Consider the following 24,219-nt stretch of genomic DNA (forward strand, 5'->3'; position numbering starts at 1 on the left):
ATGCGTTGTCAGCATTGAAATAGGTGAGCATATTCCTCTGAAACAACAACGGCATACCACAAGGGCTGCATTGAGCTCTACTAGCGTCTGCTATGACACTCTACGCCACTTCACTCTATGCCTCTCTACTCTACTCTGCACCCCTGTACTATATGGAAGTGTGCACTATACCACTCTGCTATGCACCACTGCACTCTTTGCCACTGCATTACACATCAGTCCAGTCCATTCCAGGACACTCTACTCTACACCACTCCACTCTACGCCATTCCACTCTATTCCACGCTACTCTGCATCACTGGACTCTATGCTACTGCACTTTACACCAATGCACTCTATGCCACTACTCTGAGCCACTGTACTCTATCCTGCACCACTCCACTTTACTCTACTCCACCTCACTCTACTCAGAAACTATCTACTCTATGCCACTACACTCTGTGCCACTCTACTCCACTATGCACCACTCTACTTTATACCACTAAATGTTACTATGCACCATTCTACACCACTATGCTCAACACCACTACTCTATGCTATTGAGGTCTACCCTGCACTACTCTATCTTGCACCACTTCACTCTACTCTGAAACAATCTACTCTACACCACTGCACTCTATGCCCATGCACTCTACGCCACACTACTCCACTCTATGTCACTGAATGCTATACCACTGCACTCTATGCTGCATCACTATCCTGCACCACTCTACTCTATGCCACAGCCCTCTACACCACTGTAGTCTAAACCACTGCACTCTATGTCAATGCACTAAACACCACTTCACTCAAAATGAATGCACTCTCTCCCACTGCATGCTACATCACTCTACACCATTGTACACTGTCACTGCACTCTATGCCACTCTACTCCTCCCCACTTTGATCTATGACACTCTACTCTGCACGACTGCACTCTCCTCCACTGAACTCAACACCACTCTACTCTGCACCACTGCACTCTAAACCAGTGGTTCCCAACCTGTGGTCCGTGGACCCCTGGGGGTCCGCAAACTCTCCTCAGGGGGTCCGTAACTGCTCAGAAAATTTAATAATATTAACAGATTAGGTGCCCAGCTTTCAGTAATGACTCATTGGGGGGGTCCCCGGATTCCAATAATGATTCAGTGGGGGTCCCCGGGTTCCAGTACGGATAAGGTGGGGGTCCACAGAAGTCAAAAGGTTGGGAACCACTGCTCTAAACCATTGTGCTCTACGCCACTCTAAGTCTACTCTGCACCACTGTACTCTATGCCTCTGTTCTCTCCACCATTCTACTCTGCACCACTCTACGCCAATGCACTGTACTCAACTCTATGACACTGTACTGCACTCTATGCCACTACACTCTGCATCACTTGACACACTCTATAATCTATTCTGCATCACTGCACTCCACATCACTGCACTCTATGCCACTCTACTCTACAGCTCTGTACTCTACACTCTACCCTTAAGCACTCCACTCTATGCCACTTAACTTTACTCTGAAGCAATCTATTCTATGCCACTGCACTCTAAATCACTCTAAGCCACTGAAATCTGAACCACTCTGCTCTTCAAGACTACACTCTGGACCACTGAACTCAACACCACTATACACAAGTTCACTCTGTGTCACTGCACTCTGTGCCACTCTGTTCTACCCTACACCACTGTACTTTGTGCCACTGTACTATGCGTCACTCTAATCTGTACCACTGCACTCTACACCATTGTGCTCTATGTTACTACACTCTATTCCACTCTGCACCACTGTACTCTACGCAGCTGCTATCTGCAACACCCTCCTCTGCACCACTCTTTGCCACTGTACTCTACTTTGCACCCCTCAACTCTATGCCACTCTACTGCACTCAAAACCACTACTCCCTGCATCACTCCATACCACTCAAATCTATTCTACACCACTGCACTCCATGCCACTTTACTCTACACCTCAGCACTCCATACCACTCTACTCTACACCTCTGCACTCTACCCTGCACCACCCCACTCTACCCTGAACCATTCCACTGTACACCACTTCATTCTGAAACAATGTACTCTACGTCATTGCACTCAACACCACTCTACATTGCTGCACTCTACGGCAATGCACTCTACACCACTTTACTCAAAACCAATGCACTCTATGCTACTGCACTGTACACCAATCTACTCTGCCCCACTGTATGTTATGCCACTTCACTCCAGGCCACTCGTCAACACAATACAACACTACACTCTGCAATACTCTGAAACAATCTATCCTATTGCTCTACTTCATTAAATAGTACTCCACTCTATGACACCCTAAAACACTCTACTCTACAACACTATTCCACTCTATGACACTCTACACAACTCCCTCCATGCGACTGCAGGCCACTTTACGCCACTGTATTCTATTACACTCTACTTCACTCAGCTCTATGCCACTCAAAACCACTCTACTCTATGCTTCTCCACACTACTCTACCCTACTCTATGACACTCTAGTCTATGCCAATACCCCTTTATGCCACTCTACTCCACTCCATTGTATGCCACTCCACTCTACGCCACTTGACTCTCACTCAACTCCATGCTATGCTGGTCCACTCTCCTACACTACGCCACTCCATGCAAGTCCACTCTACAACAAGATACTCTTCTTTACACCACTCTACAACACTCTACTCCACTCTGACACTCTACGCCACTCAACTCTACTCCTCTACTCCCTTGCACTCAACACTCTACTACCTTCATGACACTCCACACCACTCAACTCTACACCACTCAACTCTACACCATTCTACACCACTCCATGCTACTCCATTACACTCCACTAACTTTTACCTATGCTGAACAACAGCCACGCTTGTGTGCAACATGTCTAAAACATGTTGGCAAAGCCAGTAGCTCTTGCCCAGATAAGACCTATTGGCTTTGGCACTGCTTGTTAGTATCTGGCTATAGACAGGTTTAGCTGTCTGCTGCAAACGCTCATCAGAGCAGTACAGGGCCATGACATATCATGGATGGGTACATTGAGCAAGTGACTTTCATTATGTTGTTTGGTGAAGAGGGTGTGTGCATGTAATAATGGCAGCTATTTGTGCCTTTTATGTGTATTACAGGCAATACAATGTAAACCAGGCTGCCAATCTTTGTTCTATTTGTTGACGTAGTGTGGGACACAAGGGGGTTATTTTTTATAAGGTAACTGCATACAGTTTGTGAGGGGTAGCTGAGTTTTCCACAATTAATTCTGAAACTGATTTATTGCACAAAGCATGTTATTTCATAGGTTGATCGTACAAAATGTTATTACATTTTTTTATTCTTGCTAGACTGTATTCTTTTTTCATATTTGTGTGTTCAGTGTGAGCTTTTTTCATTTGTTGCTTAGTTTGTACTGTCACTTCATGTGGCACGCCAGTCGTTGTTGAAGGCTTTGATTTTTTACTTTAACTGTAAGTGAATTTTCTAATATCTTTTTCAATGCACTTTAACCTTTAGCTCCTTTTTGATTGCATTTTATTCTTCACGTCTGTATTTTTAGTATTTGATAGTGTATGTAAAACATTTTTACGTGCAATAAACATGGAAACTGAAAATGTATCATGCCTTCTTGGCAACCGGTCAAGAGCAATAACATATGATATCCACCAATAAGCATATTTGGGAGTCACATATCCCAAAACATACAGTTTTGTTAGATTTCCTATTTCCAGTATTTTGAGATTTTAAAATTAATTAGCATATTAATTTTTCAAAGAATAGTGGGTGTTATGGATGACGTTAGAAAATGTGTGCGGGAAAATGAAACTAATTCACTAGGTTCTGTAAAAGGGATAGGTTGCAGCATTGTCTGACTGTACAGTCAATTCCAACTAATGGACAGTATTCAAGCTCCTTAGTCCTACTGATTGTTGAAATTGAGGAAAAATAGACTAGTTTTTCAACTTTGCTGTTATTTGCCTAAATGCTAGAATACCACATGGGAACCAGAAAGACTACCTCAAGTGAAGCGAAATAAAAGAGCTAACGAACTAGATAGAATCTTTAAAAGCTATAAATTCACAGTGCTAAAGGGAAAGTGCTCCAGAGATTCTCCAAAGAATGAATTACCCTCTTTAAAATGTAAGTTTCTAAAATATAGGCCCTCATTACGACTTCGGCGGTCTTTTTGTAAGACCGCTGAAGCCGCGGGCGCCGAAAGAACGCCAGTGCTGGCGGCCTTAAGACTGCCCCATTACGACTGATTTCTGAACTCCACCCAAAATCGGGTGGAATTCCGACACCAGTCGTGCTGGCGGTCGGTGGTGAAGAGGCAGTTCCACTGCCAGCACGGCCATCCCATGCCAAAAGAATGCAGCATGCCGTATTATGACCCATAATATGGTGTGGTTGTGTCCTGATGGCGGGGCGCTGGGACACATCCCCTCCCGGACGACCTCCTCTACGGATGAGGGAGGTGGATCATCTGACAGGATGGGGGGTGTGTGTGTGCATGTGTGAATGTCGTGAATTTGGGGGGGTGTTTGTGGGTGCATGTGTGAGTGATTGTAGACAGGGTGAGGGGGGTGTGAGTGTTTGTGGATGGGGTGGAGGGGTGGGTGAGGGAGTGTTTGTAGATTTGGTTGGGGGAGAGTGAGTGCTTGTGGATGGGGTGAATGCATAAGTGCGTGTGTGAGCAGTGAGTGAGTGCATGAGTGCGATTGAGCGGATGGAAGGGGTGAGTGCATGTATGCGTGTGTATGTAAGTGGATGGGGAGGTGGGTGAGCGTTTGAGTGGAAGGGGCTGTGTGTTTGTGTGAGTGAACGGGGAGAGCGGGTGAATGCGTGTATGCGCTACAGGGGGGGTGAATGTATCTATGCGCTAGGGAAGGGGGAGTGAATGAATGCGTGAGTACAGTGTTTGTGTATGTATGTTAGTGTGAATGGGGGTGTATGACGAGAATGTGTGAGTGAGTGGGGGTGTGTTTGGTTGTGGGAGTATGTGGGTGCATGTGTTTGGGTATGTGGACATGTGTGAGAGTGAATCCTGGTGGCAGGAATGCTTATTCCTGTTGCCAGGATGCAAAACCGCCAGCTTTCTCTGGTGGTGCGACTGCGAGAAATAAATGGTGGTCTCCCGCATCATAATACCGCTAGCGGTATTATGGCCTCTGCCATGCTGGAGGTTCTCACTTCCAGCCCAGTGTACCACGGAAAAGAGGCGGGACGGGCAGAGTATCAGCGGTTTGGCTTTGGCCAAACTGCTGAACTCCTAATTTTGCAGTCTTCACTGCCAGCCTGTCGGCGGCGAGACTGCCACCGCAGCCCTGGCGGTCTTCAGACCGCCAGGGTCATAATGAGGGCCATAGTTTCTAAATTTAATTTGTTTTTCTTTTCATATTTTATATACTATCTGCAATAATGTATGACTGCCCAAAATAAAACTGTTCAAATATATGAAGTAAAAATCTGTTTTGTGTGAATTTGGCATGCAATAATGTTTTAACTGAGAAAACAGTTTCCTTTCTGTCAATAGAGCAAGTGCATATGATATAACATTAAGGGCTATCGGGCCAAATGTGTGGGCTGCATTACAAAAATGTACTTTATTTAAAAGCAATCACAGACACGGTGGTCTGATGATCCTATCCCTTTGATGGCAGCGAAATTGTATTGGGTCTCGATTTACGATCTACGTCATTAATATTAATGAAGTTGGTTGAAATGTGACCCACTGCGATTCAGTATTTTGTGAAGTGACCTATTATTACATAGGTCTGTTCACAAAATACCATAGGAATGGCAAAAAGTGGAAGCATAAACCGTGACCACTTTTTGCAGATTCTACCTTAGTGCATCTGGCCTATAGAATTTTGGCAAAACAATGCTTTGAAATACTTAATTCATGTGCTCGAATACAGGAGGGAAGTGGGATTGATGTTTTGTCCAGCTGTTTTGCAATCTTTACTTAGGCAGGACCTCCTAAATTGTGAATTCAATTTACCTAGATTTTGTTTGGCATTATACAGAGGAGGGGAGGAAGGTTCATGAGAAGGAGATAAGGATGATGTTGCCGGTACTTCTTTGGCTGTAGGAAGATTAGCAAAACAAACAGTGCCTACATTGGAGCTCACAGGGAAATACTGAAGCAGAGCCTGCTGCTCTCTCTGAACCTCATCTAGGCACGGGAGAAGTAGACCTGCTGATACCTGAGTTTTGTTATTTTTCCATTCATCAGAAAATGTATAACATGAGCTGCAGTGTTTGTGATGATGGGTTAATCAGTAGAAAGACCAAACCATACCATTTGGGCATTACTACCATCCTGAACAATATACAGTCCCATCATATAGTGCAAGTTGTCATCTCTTTAGTAAATGACAAAAATACCTGTCAACACAGACATGGTCAGGTTGTTTCTGCCTAACATCCAAATGGCAGTTGCTGTGAACATGGGCAGGTTGGTTCCAGCCAACTACACCATACTGTAGAGAAGGAACATGGTGTAGACCTTCTGTTCTAGCCCACTTGTGTGAAACTGCACAGGTGGTGGACCAGTCGGAAGCATCTTCTGTCACCCAAATGCATGGGTGCAGAATTGACCGTGATGCCTCTTCTACTACGGTCATGCATAATCTTAGTCAAGCTTTGCTCAGGGACCATGAATACGAGGAGTTTGACAATATCTTAGCCACCTGTTCTCTTTCGTACCCTATCAGCAGGAAAAGAGAAGGAATATAACATTGTGAGTTTTTATTTTCCCAGATAAGTACTTGCCAATCCTTTCTCTATCAATTTAAATGTCCCTTAAGGGCAACCAATCTGGTTTAAATATAAAATACAGGTTAAATGTCTCTGTAATTTTTTTTTTTTATTCAACAAGTGAGTGTAACCGGGCGCCTCCAGACGCCGGTTCCGGGTCAGAGCAAACGGCCGCCGGAGGATACCCCGGGGGCACCCGAGGGATTCCTGACGTGATGACGTCCCACGTCATCCGTCAGATAGAAGGAGGAGGGACGACCGACGGAGAAAGAGAGTCGCGCAACCCAGAGAGAGACGCCGACGTCAGGGAGAGCCGGAGAGACGAACGCCGTGGACCACCAAAAGAGAAGGAAAACCCCGCCGTAGAGAAGGAACAGCGGACAGAGAGCGGAAACCCTTGGGCGCCTCCTGCCCCTGTTGAGACGAAGTCGGGAGATCGCCTACAAGCCGGCCACGTCCCTGGAGGGGCGTGGCCAAGTCAGGTACGAGCGTACCGGGGCTGGGACTGGGGTTCTGGGTGGTTGGCTGGGTTTAAAGGGGCTAAGTGGAGAGGGCTGAGGTCATGTAGGGAAGGGGATCCCATTTAAGTAGCACCACAGTTAACTGAAGGGTAACCCCACAAGGACCGTACCCAGACCAGTGGATAGAACTGTAAGGGGGTCACAAACAGGGCACAACAAAAGGAAGACACAAGAGAAACGTACCCCCCCCACATTCCTTCACCTCCACACAAACCCCCCCCCCTCTCACTCCTTACTAACCCCAATTAACCCTATATAGATAAATTTCCCCACTTACCTGTTCCTTTCTCCTTCTTTGTTTTGGGAAATCCTGGGGCCATGAGAGCCGGGTGAACAAGACCACTCCCTCCGGACCGGACCAGGCTGTCCCGGGAACATCAAGGAACCCTGAAAAGAAAAGGGATTTATATATTAGTTTGGACTTGGAATATAACACTTTGGCGGAAAAGCCAGTACTACAATCTCAACGAAGAAATAAATAAACGTACTACACCCTTAAGTGCCGCGTCTGTCCCCTTCTTCCAATATCCCCTCGACTCGGGATAAAGGACCCCGTCACAGTGGTGTCAGAAGTGGGATATTGGAATAGGTGACAGAGACTTCCCAACCATGGAGGAGAAGTGTACCATATCCGATATGATGCAACAGTTGGCCTCCGGACAAAGACACCTACAATTAGTGTGGGAAGAGCAACAAAAAGAGGCCAAATTGGAAAGAGAGGCACTACAAAATGCCCTTAGGAGTCAGGCCACCATAATGGCCAACAACCAGTTGGTTCATGAAACCGCCATTAAGAATCTCACAGATACCATCGCTGCTACTCGCGTACACCCGAATGTGCCCAGTTCGGTCTTACAACGATATCAAGAAGGTGAAGACCCCGATGCCTTTTTCACCAATTTTGAACGAGTTGCTACTTCCGCTACTTGGCCTCAGGAGCGATGGGGCCAATATATCGCCCCCTTATTGACGGGGACTCTTCAAGCCGCCTATCAAGCGGTAAACCCCGGTGGAATAACCCCCTATAAGGATATTAAAAAGAGCATCTTAGAACGGGTGGGTTTTGATTCTGAACATTATCGCATCCGGTTTAGAAAAGCGAAGTGGGGAAACAATGAAAATCCCCGGGCCCTATATTTTAGGATCAAAGATCTGGGTCTCAAATGGTTGGGTCCCATAGGGACAAATCGGGAAGACATTATTGAGATCATGCTCTTAGAGCAATACTTGGATGCTCTGCCTCCGTCTACCCGCAATTGGATCAAACAACATCCAAACCCGGATACCAATACTACCATCGAGTTGGCCTGTGCCTTTCATCGCTCCCTTGAATTCAAAGTAACCCCCCCCCGATCAACACCTAGTCCCCTGCGTCTGGGTTCGGGAACATCCGCGACAGCGGGACGAAGAATCAATGAGGACATAGCGAAATCCCGGGGACTAGATAGGCCCTATATACAACAACCTCAGTGTTTTAGTTGCGGGGAATGGGGCCACATAGCTCGAGGTTGCCCCCTGAAGACAGAAAAACCAGAACCCATGGAAATAGGGGTCACAAGGGGAAGAGTCTTTTATACAGGGAGAAGAGACAACCCTTATAAAAAGAGACTGAGTATCAATGGGAAAAGCACAGTGGCCCTCATCGATTCAGGGTGCAGCCAATCTGTGGTCAGGGCCGGGTTGTTCAACGCACATTACTATTCGGAATTCACGGTATCAATCTGTTGCATCCATGGGGAAACCAGAGAATATCCCCTAATCTGGACAACCCTCACCTGGGGAGGAAAAGAAATACCCATAAGAGTGGGTTTAGTAGAGCAACTGGTTGAAGAAGCAATTATAGGAACTGACTTTTCGGAGTTCCCGCAACTCCTAGACAGCCTTAGACAGCTCGAAGAAACCAACAACTGGTGGAAGGACGCTCCTTTCTCCAATATGCCTCTATCACCTCCGAGGGTACGACCTAAACTCACCCGGAAGGAGAAAAGAATAATTAAGAAAACCTATAACCAAGACCCCTCCAGCAGGACCAGGGTAATTACAAAGGTCCTCGCCCTCACTGCTCTTCCCAGCTTCCGGACTTCGCAAAGAGAAGACCCCAGTTTAATTCATGCATGGAAAAGTGCACGCCCACGGAAACCCCAGGATAAGGGTCCCTCGTTCACCATAGTTAAGGACCTATTATACCGAGTCACTTACAAAGACCAAGACGAAAAGAAACAGTTGATAGTTCCAGAACCTTATAGACAACAAGTTCTACACTTAGCACACAGCCAGCCCGGGGGTGGACACTATGGGAGGGAGAAAACAGAGGAGTAGTTGTTGAGGAAGTTTTACTGGCCGGGGGTATTTTCCCAGATTAGGAAATTCTGTCAACAATGTCCAAAATGCCAATTGATTGACCCCGGCTCACGGAGAAAGGCCCCTTTACAACCCCTCCCCATCATTGATGTCCCCTTCTCCAGAATAGGGATGGACCTCGTTGGCCCTCTTCTGCCCTCGTCGAGAGGCTATCGTTATATATTGGTATTAGTAGATTACGCCACGAGATACCCTGAGGCTATTCCCCTCTCTAGTATTAACACCAAAAGTGTTGCTCACGCCATGATAGGGTTCTTTTCCCGAATTGGGTTTCCTCGAGAAATCCTAACGGACCAAGGTACCCAATTTATGTCCAACCTGATGACACAAATATGTCAACTATTGGGGATTAAACAGTTACGGACGTCGGTTTATCATCCACAAACCGATGGTTTGGTGGAGAGATATAACCGTACCCTCAAAACACTACTAAAGAAAACTATCTCGGAGACTGGTAAGGACTGGGATAGGAAACTCCCTTTAGTATTATACGCAATCAGGACACACGAACAAGCCTCTACGGGCCATAGCCCGTTTGAGCTGTTGTTTGGGCGACAACCACGGACCCTACTAGATATGGCCGCTGAGATGTGGGAAGAAGAAGACGGGGAAAAAACCATTCTAAAGTACGCCCGTGAGTTAAAAACCCACCTACATACAGTATGGGAAAGCGTAAGGGAACACATGGAGAGGGCCCAAGACAAACAGAAAAGGTATTATGATCGAAATACCCAATTAAGGTCCTTTTCCCTAGGAGATAAAGTGCTAGTTCTTCTCCCCAGTTCAGACAACAAATTGTTGGCCAAGTGGCAAGGACCCTACACCGTAACAGGACTAGTAACCCCCGTAACTTATAAAATTCAGCTTAACGACACTCCCCCTAGGTCACAGATCTTCCATGTTAACTTATTAAAAAGATGGGAAGAACCTCCGAACGACCCAAGGCACGGCTGCCTAGTTAATACCGTTAAGGAATTAGAGATAGGGTGGTGCCCCACTGATCCCCCTGGCGAGAGAGAGGTTCCTATCATTAATACAGAGATCTCGATTCAACAAAATAGACAATTGAAGAATCTCTTTGATAAACACGGTCGGGTGTTCTCCTCGGTACCCGGTAGAACACGATTGGTACATCATCAAATCCTCACACCACCTGGGAAGACCGTACGACTAAAACCTTATCGTATCCCTGAAGCTAGGAAAACCCTCGTAGAAAACGAAATCGAGAAGATGTTAGATCTAGACATCATAGAACCTTCCCAAAGCCCCTGGTGTTCGCCCGTGGTCTTGGTACCCAAACCTGATGGCTCTATACGTTTCTGTATTGACTTTAGACGGGTCAATTCCATATCACAATTTGACACCTATCCTCTTCCTAGGATAGACGAGCTCTTAGAAAGGTTGGGGAAAGCGAAATACATGTCTACCCTTGACTTGACCAAGGGATATTGGCAGATCCCGTTGGGTCCCGAAGACAAGGAAAAGACGGCTTTCGCTACCCCCTCAGGATTGTATCACTTTAAGGTTCTCCCTTTTGGGTTACATGGCGCCCCCGCCACCTTCCAACGTCTCATTGACACCATATTACGACCTCATACCCGATACTCGGCGGCCTATCTGGATGACATAGTTATTTTCAGTGAGACCTGGGAAGACCATCTGGTCCACATAGACCACATCTTCTCGGCTTTAAGGAAGGCTGGACTGACAGCCAACCCCGCCAAGAGCCGACTGGCTTTTAATGAGATCTCCTACCTGGGTTATCACATTGGCAACGGTATACTTCGACCACAAAAGAATAAAATCGAAGCCATCCTACACACCAATGCTCCCACCACGAAGAAGGGAGTTCGTTCCTTTTTAGGTCTAGTGGGGTACTATCGAAGGTTCATTCCCCACTATTCCAGTTTGGCTGCCCCCCTAACCAATCTCTTAAGAAAAGGACAACCCAACAACATCACACGACTAGACCCGACTCAACTTCATAGTTATCATACCTTGCAAAGGTGTCTCACCACCCAACCGATATTGAAATGTCCTGAGTTTGACAAACCCTTTCATCTCCAAACGGATGCCTCCGACGTGGGGGTAGGGGCCGTTCTTTTTCAAAAGGATGAAGACGGAGTGAGCCATCCCGTCGTCTTTATTAGCCGTAAGCTGTTTCCCAGGGAGCAAAGATACCCCATTATAGAGCGGGAATGTCTTGCCATTAAGTGGGCTATCGAAAGTCTCCAATACTATCTTTTGGGCAGACCTTTCCTACTGTATACGGACCATGCACCCCTTACGTGGCTCTCAAGATATAAGAATACCAACAATCGTATATTGAGATGGTTCATGGAACTCCAACCCTTCTCCTTCCAGGTTTGCCACCTCCCTGGTGACCTTATGGGTCAGGCTGACTATTTGTCCCGGTTTCCGGATCTGGTGGGGCTCGATCAGCCCCATTCATGTGAGGGGATGTGTAACCGGGCGCCTCCAGACGCCGGTTCCGGGTCGGAGCAAACGGCCGCCGGAGGATACCCCGGGGGCACCCGAGGGATTCCTGACGTGATGACGTCCCACGTCATCCGTCAGATAGAAGGAGGAGGGACGACCGACGGAGAAAGAGAGTCGCGCAACCCAGAGAGAGACGCCGACGTCAGGGAGAGCCGGAGAGACGAACGCCGTGGACCACCAAAAGAGAAGGAAAACCCCGCCGTAGAGAAGGAACAGCGGACAGAGAGCGGAAACCCTTGGGCGCCTCCCGCCCCTGTTGAGACGAAGTCGGGAGATCGCCTACAAGCCGGCCACGTCCCTGGAGGGGCGTGGCCAAGTCAGGTACGAGCGTACCGGGGCTGGGACTGGGGTTCTGGGTGGTTGGCTGGGTTTAAAGGGGCTAAGTGGAGAGGGCTGAGGTCATGTAGGGAAGGGGATCCCATTTAAGTAGCACCACAGTTAACTGAAGGGTAACCCCACAAGGACCGTACCCAGACCAGTGGATAGAACTGTAAGGGGGTCACAAACAGGGCACAACAAAAGGAAGACACAAGAGAAACGTACCCCCCCCCACATTCCTTCACCTCCACACAAACCCCCCCCCCCCTCTCACTCCTTACTAACCCCAATTAACCCTATATAGATAAATTTCCCCACTTACCTGTTCCTTTCTCCTTCTTTGTTTTGGGAAATCCTGGGGCCATGAGAGCCGGGTGAACAAGACCACTCCCTCCGGACCGGACCAGGCTGTCCCGGGAACATCAAGGAACCCTGAAAAGAAAAGGGATTTATATATTAGTTTGGACTTGGAATATAACACTTTGGCGGAAAAGCCAGTACTACAATCTCAACGAAGAAATAAATAAACGTACTACACCCTTAAGTGCCGCGTCTGTCCCCTTCTTCCAATATCCCCTCGACTCGGGATAAAGGACCCCGTCACAGTGAGCATTTTATAATTTTCACTGTTTACAAGCAATTTAATATGAGGACTCTAGCTCCAACAGCAACTACCTGGGGTGTGTATTACTGTGGGAGGGATGATCCTCATGCCCTCACCATGCACTACTAATTATCCCACAAATTACATCACTCATGACATCTTTGATAACATCATTGATAATATCAATGTAATAGTTGCAGTACATTTTTTTTTATGAAAAAACTGTGCATGATGGGGGCGCGAGTTATAGTTACCTTAAGGCATGAGTTGTAGTTACTTGAGATAATTATCTTTTTTTTTTTTTTGATTTGAAGAAGAGTTTCTTCTTCTTTTTTTTCAAAAAAATGTTGTTATTCAGAGCTTTTCCATATAACATGACAATACTCAAAAGAATACAACATCAAAAACCTGTTGGAACGAATGCCATGGACTATAGGACAATTTTCTAAAGCACTGCATAATAGATCAACAATATACTTAAGAATGACAATTAATAACAGTGTATATCATATGGGATGAGGGAAAACCCACTGCAGAAACATAGAAGGAGAAGACAAAAAAGGGGAGACTTAAGAATCTAATGACCCCATAGGAGGCCTTGCATGTGAATCTCATGATGGGGCTCCCCAATCTACATGGGGTAAAGAGGATCAAAGTGCACCAGGCGCAGGCAATGGAATGAGCAATAGGAGATAAGTATGAAGTGATTGCCATATGTTTTTAGGTAGAGGTTGGAGGCTGCATAGAGGCGTAAAGTTCACTTGTAGGGTCACAATATGTTAAATCGCACATCTAGGAGGCTGCTGTAGGGCGGGTGTGCTCCCCGAGTGAAGGGCGATCTGTCGCTTAATTAACAATAGCACCAGGGTGGCAAAGCGTTGTTGTTAGACCTGACAGCCTTAGGCTGGTCACCCCTAACTTTTGGCCTGCCTCCCTCTACTTGTTGGACACTGTTTTTGCTGGTTTTAGGACTCTACGCATGTTACCACTGCTAACCAGTGCTAAAGTGCATATGCTCTCTCCCTTAAAACATGGCGACATTGGTTAATACCCAATTGGCTTATTTAATTTACTTATAAGTCCCTAGTGCACTATATGTGCCCAGGGCCTGTAGATTAAATGCTACGAGTGGGCCTGCAGCACTGATTGTGCCACCCACTCAAGTAGCCCCATAACCTTGTCTCAGGCCTGCCACTGCAAGGCCTGTGTGTGCAGTTTCACTGCCAATTCGACTTGGCATTTCAAATTACTTGTCAAGCCTAAAACTCCCCTTTTTCTACATATAAGTCACCCCTAAGGTAGGCCCTAGGTAACCCATAGGGCAGTGTGCTGTGTAGACAAAAGATAGGACATGTACCTGTGTAGTTTACATATCCTGGTAGTGTAAAACTCCTAAATTAATTTTACACTGCTGTGAGGCCTGCTCCTTTCATAGGCTAACATTAGGGCTACCCTCATACTGTTTGAGTGGTAACTCCTGATCTGAAAGGAGTAACAAGGTCATATTTAGTATGGCCAGAATGGTAATACAAAATCCTGCTGACTGGTGAAGTTGGATTTAATATTACTATTTTAGAAATGCCACTTTTAGAAAGTGAATACTTTTCTGCACTTAAATTCTTCTATGCCTTACAATCCATGTCTGTCTGGGTTAGTTGACAGCTCCCTTGTGCATTCTCTCAGACAAACCCCAAACACAGGATGCTCAGCCACACTTGCATACATCTGCATATTGAATGGGTCTTCCTGGGCTGGGAGGGTGGAGGGCGTGACACTTACATGTCAAAAGCCAGTAGCCTGGCCTCACAAAAAAGACTGCCACACCCCCTACTGGGACCCTTGCAGATAGGATAGATCTGAAAGGGGACCTTGTGCACTTCTAAGCCACTCTTTGAAGTCTCCCCCACTTCAACGGCACATTTGGGTATTTAAGCAGGGTCTCTGATCCTACTAACTCACACACTTCTGGACAAGATACCACTGGAGAAGAAACCCTGAACCAGAACCTACAACCTGCCAAGAAGAACTGCCTGGCTGCCCAAAGGACTCACCTGGACTGCTTTTCTGAGGTGGACTACTGCTTTGCTGTTGCTCTGCTGCCTTGCTGCTCTCTGGCTGTCCTGGGAAGTGCTCTCCAAGGGCTTGCATAGAGCTTTCCTCCTGTTCCCTGAAGTCTCAGGACCAAAAAGACTTCATTCCTGCAAGAACAACTCCTTGTGTGGCAAAAATTGACGCACAGCCTGCAAGATACGACGCACAGCCTGCATCGAGGTGAGAAAATCACTGCACGCCGAACTGGAATGACGCAGCCCGACTTCGAAAGGAGAAGATAGACGCAGCACCAGCGTTGTGACCGGAAATTTGACGCACTGCCCGCTGGTTCGTCGCAAAGCCGAGCCAGAACGATGCAGCCTGACTTCCTGAGAGGAAACGACGCAGTGCCTGCCGTGCGGTAGAAATTTCCACGCATAGCCCACCAGATCGACGCAGCCCCTGTGACTTCGCCCTGCAAGCACCGCATTTCCACGCATCGTCCCCAGGGCATTGAAAACCCTGCAACCCGAAGCGGATACAAGTCCGCGGCCCGAGAAATCGACGCACACCTCCCTGTTTTACATGCATCTCCTACTCTGTGGTTCCTTGCGGAGATTTTGAACGCAAACCAGGTACTTTGTGCTTGCAAGAGACATTTGTTGCTTTTAAGAGACTAAATACAATTCATATCATTTTTTACAGTGATACTTCAACATATACTTATTGCATCTTGATCGTTTTGACCTGCATTTATCCAGATAAATATTATATATTTTTCTAAACACTGTGTGGTGTATTTTTGTGGTGTTCTACTGTGTTATTGCATGATTTATTGCACAAATACTTTACACATTGCCTTCTAAGTTAAGCTTGACTGCTCAGTGCCAAGCTACCAAAGGGTGGGCACAGGGTAATTTGGATTGTGTGTGATTTACCCTGACTAGAGTGAGGGTCCTTGCTTGGACAGGGGGTAACCTGACTGCCAACCAAAGACCCCATTTCTAACATTGGTGATCAGCGGTGAGGATAGGACTTGTATTTGTGCAGTGACATACAATGGCTAAGTGTTCACTACCTATCCACAGTTGAAGGTCAACTTGATTATTTTATCTTTTTCTGCAATTTTGTTTTCTACCTGACATTTTTAACTAAATCCTCACTCAACATGTCTCTGGCTGGGTCTCAAGCAGGAGATGAAGATTTTGACCTAGTCATGCTGGAGACATATACAGTTAAACTGCTGAAGGGGTTCTGCAAGGATTTGGGAGTACCTACCCAAAAGGCCTCCAGAAAGGAGGAATTCCAAATGGCGTGGAGGGCCTGGGCAGAAGCCCATTCTGAGGGGAAAGTTGAAGAGGAGGGACTAGAGGATGGCCCCTCAGAGGATTTTTTGCTATTAGTGGAGGATGTTACCACTGTGATTGTGCCCCCTGCCAAAACAGGGAGCAGTGTCTCTGACCATGGACTGACCACAGAGGAAGGGAGGGAGGAGAGAGAATTCCAATTCCAAATGGCAAGGGTAAAAACTGATGCTCAACAGGAGGAGAAGAGGGCAGAGAGAGAAGCCAAAGCAGCTGAGAGAGCCCTGGCTGAAAAGAAATGTTTGTTGGCTCATGAACTGAATCTCAAGGAGCTGGATATCAAGGCAAGACAGTCTGAGTCCAGGAGTGATGGTGGTAGCATACATGCAGGACCTGTTGGGGAAAAAAAGGTTTGTATATCCAAAAGTGTAGTGCCAAGTTATGTGGTGGGAGATAACATTGATAAGTGGTTTGCTGCTTATGAAGTTGACCTAAGGGCTCATGGGGTCTCTGAGGAGCAATGGGGGGCAGCCTTGTGGTTTTATGTACCAGTAGTGGGGAGGGCCACACTTCTTACACTAGATCCAAAAGATCAAAATGTATATGCACCCATGAAAGCTGCTTTACTTGCCAAGTTTGGGATGACTCCTGAGAAATACCATCAGAGGTTCAGGGACAACACCAGACTCTCCACACAAACTTGTGAAGACTGTTTTGATTTCTCCAATAAGGCACTGAATGGATGGGTGCTGGGCAGCAAAGTAAATGATTACACAGGATTATATGATTTGATTCTGAGAGAGCATATGCCTAGCATTGGTTTTAGAGAGTTGTGCCAGCACTTAGTAGACAGTAAGCTGACTGATCCTAGGAAGCTAGCTGAGGAGGCGGACCTCTGGGTTAGCACAAGAGTGTCCAAAAAGGTACCTGGTGGACACACCCACAAAGGTGGTTAGGGTCTCAATAGAAGAAAGTGGGGGTCGGACTCAAACATAAGGAGTTCTCCAAAGGTCCCCAAAACCATTCCTGGGGGGGTGGTACCCAGTCCCAACCTGTGTTTGAGAAAAAGCCAGTATACTTTGATAGAAAGCAAGGGAAATTCATCCCCAAATGCTTAGAGTGCTTCAAGCATGGACACTCTTAGGACGACTCCCAGTGTCCCAAGAGGGCACAGCCCCCCACTGCAGGGCAGACACCTGGGTTGGCTAGTGTAGCGCTTGCGGGGGGGGGAGAAGACAGTCCCAATTAGCTTTGGGGAGGATATAGAGGTGCCCCTAGTATCCCTGGGAGATAAGGAAATTGTGCCAAAAGCCCACATGCCTGTCAATACTTCCAAGTATAGGCAGTAGGTCACAAAATTTGGCAGAAAGCTAGCTCTTTGTCCAAAAGTGATCTTTTTGTTATTCGGTGTAAAACTGTTCAGTAGTTTTGGAGCAATTAAAGGAAATCAAAATGTGTATATCTAGGGACGCAAAGGCTTTGCGAACTCTCTTGATCTCATGCTGAGATCCGATTGGCTGCCAACACTTCAACAAGGAAGCTGTGTCCCAGAAAAAAACTAGAAGAAAACACAAAGGGGCCAGGGTAGGTTCACCCTGACCCCTTAGCTTTGGTGCTGGAGTCCCAGCAGGACCCCCTCAAAGCTAAAAAGCATTTTTTAAATGTTTGTAGCCAGTCACAATGGATCCACGGATCCAGCAAAAAAAAAAAAACAAAAAAAAAACAAGCTCAGGCCCTGCACGTGATAATGCTGAAGCCCCCGGGTGGGCCAAGTCCTGGGGGAATTGCCATTTTAATGTGGAGGGGGCTGCCCGCCCCCCCCAGCCCGGGTACCACCATCTCCCAGGGCCACATCCCCCTATCGGATGCAGGGGCCACCACCATCCCGGGGCTTTAATCAAAATTAATGTGGGGGGCCACCCAGCCCCCTGCAGCCCCAGGCACTGCTACCTTCCTGGGGCACCAATGTAAAACTAATACGGGGGCTGCAGTGTTGCATGGTTATAGGGATTTGCTGCAGGGTCTGGCCACATGCCAGCCTCTGCAGCCAACCCCCGATGTGAAGGTCGTGTGCAGCACGAGGTTGGGTTGTTATAGGAATTGGTCAAAAGGCCAGGCAACAGGCCAGACTCTGCAGCCAAGCCCTATAACCACCCAACACTGCGGTCAAGCCCTATAACCACCCAACACAGCACCGCCATGCATGGCCAAAGGCCGTGCATGGTGGTGGTTGGATTAACGTATAGTAATGAAAATTACTTTCTGTTAAAAAGACCATAGAAAGTCACTGAAAAAAAACTAAGGTTACAGGGACATTACAGTTGAAACAAACTGCATTAAAAAAAAAAAACATAGAAATTCATTTAAAAAAACAAATGTTACAGGGATGTTATAGTTAGGCTCTCACAGGCTTTAAGTGTATCAAACATAGATTCACCTGTTACAGTTAGAGTTATCACAAGTAACTATAACTCGTGCCCAGAGGTAACTATAACTCGTGCTCTCACCATGCACTGCTAATTACCCCACCAATTACAGCACTCATGACATCCTTGATAATGTCACTGTAACATGTGCAGTATAATTATTGATCAGATAACTGTGCATAGCTGGCACAAGTTATAGTTACTTGGGATAACTCTAACTATAACAGGTGAATTTGTATGGTTCGGTATGTTTAAAACGTGAGCCTAATTATAACGTCCCTGTAACCTTTGTTTTTTTCAGTGAATATATATATCACTGAAAAATACAAAGGTTACAGGGAGGTTATAGTTAGGTTCTGAATTTACTTGCACAAAAACATGAACATTCAGCAGTTAGAGGTATTTCAAGTAACTATAACTCGCGCCCCTGCTATGCACAGTTTTTTCTTCAATAATTTGACTGCTAATGTTTCTTTTTTTTTTATGATATTATAAAAGTTATCATGAGTGCTGTAATATCTGAGGTAATTAGCAGTGCATGGTGAGGGTGCTAGTTATAGATACCTCAGGGTGCAAGTTATAGTTACTTGAAATAACTAACTATAATTGCCAAATTTTTATATTTTGTATGAGTACATTCAGAACCTAACAATAACGTCCCTGTAACCTTTGTTTTTTTCAGTGAATTTCTATTGTTTTATTAACGTAAAGTTATTTTAATTACTATACGTTAATCCAACCACTGCTGCCTATAGAAGGGCTTGGCCGCAGGCCCTGCGGCCAACACCTGATAACTGCCCAGCCCCATGCTGCACATGGCCTTCTGCCGTGTGCAGCCAACCCCCATAACCACCCAACTCCGCACCATTCACAGCTGAAAAGTCGGTCTCTCTGGCTGTGAGAATAGGTGTGAGAGGGTGTTTCTGGGTGTAAGTGTCTGGGTGTGAGAGTAGGTGCATGAGGGTCTGAGTGGTTCTGTAAGTGGATGTGTGATGTCCTGAGAGGGTGTGTGAGAGTCTGGGTCTGTGAGTGGGTGCATAAGTGTCTGAGTGTGTCTGTGAGTGTGTACGTGAGGGCCTTAGTGGGTCTGTGAGTGGGTGTGTCAGTGTCTGAGTGGGTCTCTGAGTGGACGCATGAGGGTCTGATTGGGTCTGTGAGTGGGTGTGTGAGGGTCTGAGTGAGTCTGTGAGTGGGTGCGTGAGGATCTGAGTGGGTCTGTGAGTTGGTGGATCAGTGTCTGAGAGTGGGTGCGTCAGTGTCTAAGTGGGTCTATGAGCATGTGTGAGAGTGCCACTGTTCGAGATTGAACTAGTGTATGAATGACTGTGGATGTTTTTTGGTTGTCCCCGATATTCGCGAATTCATTGTGATGTTACACAGGGAGGGCCTGAGCTTCGCGATGTATTTGAGAATATCGTGGGGCGTGAAAAAATGTATTTTTAAGGTCGTAATCTCACACTCAGAGACCCCCATATCACAATTCTGGGGTCAGGGTACCTCTACCCTAACCCCTTATGCCACTTTTCAGTTTATTTTTCTTCCCCAAGGACTGTGTCCTGTTACCTAAAATGGCTGTCACAATTTTCTAGTCAGGTTGCGGCCAGCCAATATCAAAATTCCTGTTGGCGCATGCATTCACAAATTTGCTGCGATTGCAGCGAAAACGTTGCGATGGATCCGCGGCCCTAGATAGATACATGTATTTTCTCTTTAATTTCTCAAATACTCCTTAACGGATTTACATCAAATATGCAAAAGCTTAATCTGCAAACCGAAATCTATCTTTCAGCCAAATTTGGTGAAATTCTGTACAGCAGTTCCGGCTGTAGTTGTGTTCAAAGCTAATATGTGAATTAACATGGGAAACACATGTTTTTTGACCACCCCCTTTTTCTTGGCCCCCACTTGTCAGATCATCCCGAAAACTTCTCATGCGCATCAAGAATCACTGCCACACCTTTTTTTGGAAAATTTCATGAAGATTTGCTAAACGGTGCAAAAGATATAGGCAAATCAAAAAATGTTTTTTTCTATGGAAACATGGTACTAACTATAACTACCTAGTGGCGACCGCCATTACGTAAAATATGTATAAATACACACTCATTTGAGGAACACTGTAGTATCTAGCAGAATCAAATATAATTTGGACTACCTCTTTTGAAGAAGTAATCGAAAAGTTTTGCAAATAGTTTTTTTCACTTGTGGCCTGTTTTCTCGCCACGGGCTGCAATGCCTGTCACCAAGTCAGTGGCCCCTGGACCCCCCGCTCTGACAGCTGGAGTGGGGGCAGGAGGGTTGCTACTTGTGTATGCTGGGCTGATCAGACATATCTGCCGCATCAGGCTCTAACACCACTCAGTAGAACACAACAGACAGCAAGCATTCACAGGCAGGAGTAACTCAAGGCACAGGCTCATCTTTCAGGATGTTGATCACCGGCCTATGCCTCATACAGGAAATCGTAAATCGTCCTGAAACCCCATGTAATCTCTGTTCTTTCACATGCAGGAGATGTTCAGTGCTGGAACTGCAGCAGTGACAGATGTTCATCATGACCAGCACTTGTCACCACAAATGGCAGCAAAGGAGCAAAGGTTAGTGCCATCGGGTGTCTGAGTACCCATGCATGATCACCTGGGTCGGTTGCTGCAGAGGGGCGACACCCCCCCCCCCCCCCCGGCTGGGCAAGCAGATTAAAAATAAAATGATAGCTTTCTATCGTTTTATATTTCATCATTTTTCATCTGCTGGTTCAGTAGCAGGGTGCACAGGGAGGGGTGGGGCTTGGCACAGGAGGTGGGAGTGGGGAGGAGAGGAGAGTGCACTAAGTGTGCATGTGTATTTGGCTGGCGGTCTGAGGCCGGCCAAACACACATGCGCACTTAGGTTTCTCCAACCCTGCTGTATGCACAACCGGGCTGAAGAAACAGCACAGACCCCAGGCTTGCATCTGAGCGGCACTCTGAGCTGCTTAGACCAATCCTGGGGCTGCTTGCATGCTATTTTTAGCATGTAAGCAGCGCCAGGATTACTGGGGAGCCTGTGCTGGTGTCCCAAGGAATGCTGGGACACCACAAGAGGAGCGAGGCGGCTGCAGGCGGCGGCGCAAGGGAAACAGTAAATGTTCTCTTTTTTAAATAATGTTGTTTCCCCTGTCTTCCCCCCTTGACGTATGCTGCAGCCGCGGCTGATAATCACAAGGTATATAGAAGGCATGCATCAGCAGCACTCATCCTAATACGTCATAGTCCTGTTTGAATCCTGACACTGAAGCTGAGCGCTGCTCAATGTTTCCTTCTGTTCCTTCAGTCATGTTTGGCTGAAACATGACAACCAAACAATACAACCCTAATTTGGTTATTAGCATACCTACATGTGAAGCCTTCCCAACTCCTGTTGTTTTGAAGGAAATGCTATGTATCCTGAAAAAAGAAATCAGGCAAAAATGAACAAAAACTTGTGGATGAGGACGGTGGAGGATGGGAAAGAGGTAGCGATGACGGCAGAAAAACAGATACTGTTTCAAGGATTTCAACCTTGCTGCCTTTTAGGACACTTATGCAGAGCTTTGCCAAGTTACTTTAAATCTGGGCTAGATTATTAAACGCTAGCATAATACTGAGCCCATATAAATATCTTGGCCAATGTACCTCTGCCCTGGTCTGTGAAAAATGCTATTTGACAGCATTCAGAGCCTGTTACTCATTTGAAAAGAAGAAAAATATTTTCTGCAAATGTCTCACAACCTTCCGAAAATCAAGGATTAAGACATTTCTACACATAATAGTACTGCAGCACTGCGTTTGTGGCAGACCAGCTTATCGTGGCTGGGGCACTAGTGCAAAAAGGTGTGCAGTACAGTATCCAGATAAAGGGGCGGGTCTTCAGATCAGCCTAGGCAGACAATTATTTAGGTCCAGGAATGGCATCTATTGCCCCTGGCAACACAGCTTTGAACATCTTGTCTGCTTCCAGGCTAGTTTGGTTACCTCGGGTGTCAAGTCACACAAGCTTTATTCGGTATAATTAACCATCAAAGCAATAACTTACAACAATAAAATCATGATCCATACATAATAGATATATAATAACAAGATTAAAAAGTAGATAATGAGGATGAGATAAAAATAAAATAAAATGAGAGATCTGCAAGTGTACAAAGAGAAAAGTTTGATATAAATCTTCACATGTGTTTCCAGTCCTATAAATGAGGGGGAAATGTCAGAGTTCCTTTTTGTTGGCTGCTTTTGACTTCCTCATCAATGATTTATAAAAAGTTCAATGGATAAAACAATTGAGTTAAATAATGTAAAATCAGGGTTCAATTAATATCAAATCACTGTAATCTTTTTTTTTTTTAAATGTGTACGTATATGCCAGGCGGACGCAAGGAACTTGCTGACCGCACAAGTTAGGAAAGAGGAGCAATCTCTCGACATCAACCTGTGGGCATCTTTACACGTTCTCAACCCCAAATTTCTACAAGCGGGACAAAGCCATTTCCGCCGGGCAGTGCCATAGGCAGGACAAATAAACATGAAGTGCACTACAGTTTCCACAGAACCGTTACAGCATGGGCATTTGTCAGATAACAGGGTGGAACTCCATGAACTAGAAAAGGACTTTAGAGGGAGGCATCCATACCTAAATCGAACATACAAACTTTTACTTAGTTGATGGGTAATTAAGTCCAAGAAGGGTTCGAAGTGGGGAAACCACTTGTAATCGAGGAAAAGAGACGTCAGCCTACCATGTGAAGTGCAGAACAAATGTTTTTCCCTAACATGGGACCAGTAAACAGATTTCAGGTAGTCCTTGTGAGCCCTCCTTAAGTTATTTGGCTGGCTCCAGAAATCACTGAGTCCCAAGGTATGGAACCATTCCGAAATGTACTTGAACCAAGGGATAGAAAGTACGTTTGGTCTATCCAATAAGTCTTGCAAAGACTCCTTGTGTATGATTAATTCAGGGATAGTCCAGATGCGAACCCAAAAGGTTAAGGGCCTTAAAGCTATTACATCGGAAATGCGGGGGAACCCTAGGTCCAAAAACACTGGAACCAAGGGCGTGCTACGAGGACATGCCAAGAGTGATCTTGCAAAATTATTTTCCCCCACAGATAACTTGCTAGATTTGGAGAAACCCCAGACCTCAGCGCCATAGACCGCGGCACTCTGAGCCTTGGCTAGATAAATTTTTATAGCTGGGGAAACAACTTTCTCAGTATTAGACATTTGAAAACGCAAGATTGCCCCTGACCTATGTGCTAGGAGAGCTAAGCTTTTCCCTACCTAGGCCTGCCAGTTCATATCGTTGCTGATTCTCACCCCTAAATAATCAATGGAGCATACCTTGCTCAAGGGAACCTCATTATATAGGATGTTACATCGTTTTGAGCTACCAAGACCAAAGATCATAAGTTT

The 24,219-nt window shown here is 46.1% G+C and overlaps 1 long non-coding RNA gene across 1 annotated transcript in view; it reads right to left on the reverse strand.

Moving 5' to 3' along the window:
* The window catches only part of LOC138268257 (uncharacterized), a 90,227-nt gene that overhangs the window by 57,803 nt on the left and 8,205 nt on the right, over positions 1 to 24,219 (reverse strand). Inside the window, exons 2-3 of the long non-coding RNA XR_011199966.1 lie at positions 12,751 to 12,860; positions 7,528 to 7,637 (exon numbers count right to left, since the gene is read on the reverse strand). This is a non-coding gene — a long non-coding RNA (uncharacterized lncRNA). The remainder of the gene's footprint in view (positions 1 to 7,527; positions 7,638 to 12,750; positions 12,861 to 24,219) is intronic.

The sequence above is a fragment of the Pleurodeles waltl genome, chromosome 12 (genome assembly GCF_031143425.1).
Source record: "Pleurodeles waltl isolate 20211129_DDA chromosome 12, aPleWal1.hap1.20221129, whole genome shotgun sequence".
In the NCBI taxonomy this organism is placed as follows: domain Eukaryota; kingdom Metazoa; phylum Chordata; class Amphibia; order Caudata; family Salamandridae; genus Pleurodeles; species Pleurodeles waltl.